This window comes from Misgurnus anguillicaudatus, chromosome 18, assembly GCF_027580225.2.
Source record: "Misgurnus anguillicaudatus chromosome 18, ASM2758022v2, whole genome shotgun sequence".
NCBI classification, from domain to species: Eukaryota; Metazoa; Chordata; class Actinopteri; order Cypriniformes; family Cobitidae; genus Misgurnus; species Misgurnus anguillicaudatus.
In genome coordinates, this window is record NC_073354.2 from 10,578,755 (window position 1) to 10,583,698 (window position 4,944).

Below are 4,944 nucleotides of genomic sequence, written 5' to 3' on the forward strand. Positions count from 1 at the left end.
CAATATACTACAGAAATATATACATCAACATTTTCTTTTAAAGCTCCCTTTTTGTCAGTAAGTGGCAGTCGTGAACTAAAGAAAGATTTAATGGAAACAAATGCACAAGCAAAGCTTATCCCACACAGGTCAGACCTACAGTAAGAGCCACACCAGTGATATGAGATGAATGGGCTTTATTAAATTAATATATTTCTATTTCAGATTGCATCATCTTTCAGAGGACATATGAAGTGTCTTTGCAGACATTTATTTGACAGGTGAGTTATTGTCTTAGAAGTCCCACAGATTCTGACTTTTGACCATTGCTGTAGTCTCATTCTTTCCAGCATTTCAGCAAAGGCCCGCCCACTTAGAAAGGAAACCACAGTAATAAACTTAGAACGTACGTATTTACTCACACTCAGTTATGAGTTCTTGTAAAACATTATGAGATTTTTTTTAATCACTGGAGAGAGATATGTGAAAAACCAAGACACACTGTAAAAAATCATATCATATCAAAGTTATGTCATCACAAGTCAAAACTTCAAGCAGGAGACGGCAGCTTAGATAATAGTTTTATTAGGTTGATGAGTATCAAACTCTTGTCTAGCATGACCTTCTCCTTTGCAGCCACAGTTGCCATGGCAGCCAAGTGCGATGCTTTTGCCAGGGCAGATGGGTGCAAAGGTATGTGTTCATCACACGCACACACTGCTGAGAATTGGTGTTTGTTACTATGGTGAGGATTTCTGAGGTCTTCCATCTGAAAATTGGTCAAGCGAATATATAGAATTGATGAAATATGAATATAAAGCTAATTCAACTGCAGAGATGTGAAAAATTATACATTGTTGGCAAAACTTACATTTAAAGGAGTCATATGATACAATTTTATGCTTTTCTTTTTTGTTATGTAGCTGTTTGTGCACATATACAATCTCTAAAGTCACATAACTTATGGCGCTTTTCCATTGCATAGTACCCCATGGTTTGGTTTGGGTCGGCTTACTTTTGGGGGCTATTCACTGGGTGCAGGTCGTAGTACCTGATACTTTTTTAGTACCACCTCAGTCGGGGTTCCAAGCGAGCCGAGCTGATACCAAAACGTGACACGAAAACACTGTAGATTGCTTCACTACCAGCATCATCGCTATAATGTAAAAGATTAGCTTTACCTTTGTGATAGCTTGCGCTGTCTCGAGTAAACCTGTTGTCATCTGTGCTTTGCTGTAAGTTCCCAAACTCCATTTTAGTGATAAAAAACATCCACAGGTTGAGAATCAGAAACAACAGTTTTTTCCACACTTGCAGTTCGTGGCGGCACATTCGCGATGCGCATGTTCGCATATATTCTTAAATGCAACTTAAACGAGGCTCAGCGGAGCGGGCCGACCGACGCCATTGGTGTTTGTACAGAAACTGTCATGTGATACAGAGGTAGTGATAAACATGATGTGCAGCATTTATTTGTGGTGGCCAATTTTAATTTTGTGGCGGACTGAGAAATAAATGAATGTATGGGAATGTACAACAACGCTCTCAATTGTATGATGTCACAGCAGTAGACAGCGCAATGCCAAATATAACGTCACACCTATAATCCCTCCCACTCCGAAGTGTGATGGAAAAAGCTAACCAAGCTAAAGTGAGGTGAGCTGAGCCCACCTGACCCAAACCAAACCGTGGGGTACTATGCAATGGAAAAGCACCATTAGTGTCTCAAATCACAAGTTTTGTTCTATCTAGAAAAGTTAATTGATACAAACCAGCCTAAAACACCTTGATCAAACACACCCCCAAATATCTGTCATTGTGTGGGGTTATCTTTGCATAATGCCACCCAAATCTTTACACAAAGAAAAAAAGCATTGCTTCAATTATCGTTGTAGTGTTGCCGCTGCCACCACTATGTTGTGGAGATGCTATGTGTTTCTTTGTGAAAGCAAAAGTAACTTATTTGGCCTTCCAAAAGAATTAAAAGTCAGTGGTTGCGTTTTAAAGTGCCCATCTTATGACTGCTTTTCCACAAGTTAAATAGGTGTATGAGTTCCATAAAACATGTTTCAAAAGTTGTTTGCTCAAATAGCTTGTAGGAAAAGATTGTTAACCATTTCTAGTAGCCTCTGTTTTAGTGCATTTCAGATTGTGCCATCTAAGTATCACTAATCAGTACACTCCATGAGAAGAAACGTATGACACATAATGATTCGAGAGTAAATTGTGATGTAGCAGTCTCAACAATACACTCGTTTTGCCCTCGACAACGCTAACATATTCCCGTTATTAAACATTTTCACACGCATTATTTTCGAAATTACAGAAACTAAGGAGATGTATACTACTTGTGGACCACGTGCTAATTGCTAGAAGCTAGCGGGAGGTCCGGACCGTATCTTGGGAAAGTGATAGAGACTCAGGGGTACGTTAGGCTCGTCGGAAAAGACGGGTCAGTAAGGCCTGGTCTTGGTTAGTTTGGCAAAACACTATTACTTAGTAAGTTAATGTAGAATTGTAAAATAAAGCAGTTAAACATTTATTTTAACTTTCGAAAAGTACGGTAGCTGCTCACTGGCTTTGCAGGAGAAACCACGTTGCAAACTAATTAACATAGCGTTCAGCCACATCGTCGTTCTCAATGGCAAATGACATGCAGAATATAAAGTTACTTCTTACCTTTGTGTTGATATAATGATCACGAATCGAATCCAGTCTGGTTCAGATGTGTGAATAATCCACGAAAGTCCAATAAAATACATCCAATGACCATTTTTGTCCACAAATGCGTATAATCTGTAAAATATAGATATATAGTCTGTTGTTTACATCAGATTTCACATGAGCATCTTGTATAATATTGCCTACAATCTGAGGACTATTTACGTTGTAACACATATAACGTATGTGTGTATAACGTATATGAGATTACACTTTAGGTTCCAGTAACGTTAAACACATAAACACGCCTTAAAACTTTGTTTTTAAAAGTAGGCAGGAGTATAATCCATAATATCCAAATAGCGCTGTTATTTCGGTGAGACATGATATCAGCGAAGTGACTGCTCGCGTGCTCTCTTGCTACCTTGTGTGTGGAGACCTGCGAGTGGGGTGGTTAAATTTAAACAGAATGTGACAACAAGGCTTGTTACGTCACAATGGAGCTGAGTTTGAAACGGTGCAACCTGAGACTCAAGGCAGAGGACCTTCAGAAACCTGTATCTCACTCAAAACAGCATGGGTGGATTTTATTCCAAGTTTATATGCGTGTGAAAACACAAGAGACACAAAAGAACACCCCAAAACCCAGAAAAAGTGAGTTTTTCATAATATGGGCACTTTAAAGAGAGAGAGATAGAGATGCATATGTGAATTACCTGCAAAAAGGCCATACGGTAAAAAATAATGTTTTTGAATCTTAAACCATGGTAAAACATTGTATTACACCAAATATACAAAATTATGTTATTTTTTAAATAGATCATATGACCCCTTTAAAGTCTGTAAGCAAATTCTAATGCCTTTTCTCTCAGATCTTGCCCTTTAAAAACATGTAAGCCATTGCAGTGTCAGCAGACCTGACAACAGGCAATGAATATTTCTGATTAGCTAGTTTTTTGTTAGAGTGATAACCCCCTTTGGCATTTATAACTTCACCTCAATGTAAAAATGTCACTTACAAGAACACTAATATGCTCTTTAAAATGTAATCCATTTTATATTACAGAAAGTAGCGTTATAATGGCCAATGGTGACCATCAACGTCCTTCACGCTTTAAGTCGGCATGCATTTAGACACCCAGAGCTCCCATTGCTGCTCATAATAAAGCAGCTCACAGTCCTGGACATCCATCTATCCATTTAAAGCAGCAGAGTTTCTCCTTGAGACCTTGAGGTGTCAGTTATGGTGGCCGATCCATCAAAGTCTAAAGTGAGTGATGATGTCATCACCACAGGCCATGAGTGAATGGGATTTTTTCACACTTAACTCCTTCAAAAATGAAAAAGAAACATCTCTGGACATCTCAAACCTTCATAGGAATACTTCACCTAATAATGAAATTTCTTACATAATTTTTTATGTTTATGTAATTCTGAACCCAAATAACATTCATATAACTATTTTGTAGAAGTTTAAAATAATAATAATAAACTTTATATTATATACTTCTCAAAGTGCTTTACATGGGCTCTCTTGTTTTCTTATATTGTTTAGTTATTGTTTTTGCCCTAAACTAGTTTTTAGTTTATTTGTGTCTTGTCCATTGTCTAGACCCTTTTCCAGCCTGTTTGTTTGTTCTATTTTGTTTTGTTGGTTTCTTGTGTCATCCAGGATTTCATCTCTCTTCCTTCTGCTCCATTCACCTGTTGCACATCCTAATCATTTCACCGGCGCTGTCGTATACTGGATTACCAGTTGGCCACGTAACCGAATTGGATTACTACCAGCATTCCACCACGGGGATCATCATCATCTCTGACTCCCATTCATCCCGCCACTGCCGTACACCGGATTACCAGTTGGCCACAAAGCCAGACGTATAGATCCAAGGGACTGGAACTCTAACAGGTTACTAACAGGTTGAGAAATGTCTAGAGTGGAGCACCCTGCAGGAGCCTCAGAGGAGCAAACTCGACTTGGTTTCGGGCCGCCAAGGAATAGTGCCCCTTTCCTCTCCGACCTTCATGATGAGGCAACCAAAGTGTTGGTGACCCCCCCCCCCAGAGCATTTGTGCTGTTGGGTCAAAGATCTATTTTAAAGTTGACGGGTTGGAAGCCCAGCGAATTTCATGATCCAACCGCTATCATATCGGATTGGATGCTGAGGGTTATTCATACGGATACCCTCTACAGTTTTGACGCAGACCTCCCTGGTTCAATGGTGTGATAACGCCAACGGTACAGGCTCAGGAAGAGTCAATATTTCTCAGGCAAACTGCTCAATTTGGCACCCAGGCCAGTGA

General features: G+C 39.4%; 1 long non-coding RNA gene across 1 annotated transcript; it reads left to right on the forward strand.

Annotated features, from left to right (window-relative positions):
• The first annotated feature begins 202 nt into the window (after positions 1 to 202).
• Positions 203 to 4,135, forward strand: LOC129429071 (uncharacterized). Its single transcript, XR_008639124.2, has 3 exons — positions 203 to 260; positions 616 to 672; positions 3,707 to 4,135. It is a non-coding gene; the product is annotated as an uncharacterized lncRNA (long non-coding RNA).
• Positions 4,136 to 4,944: the final 809 nt, after the last annotated feature.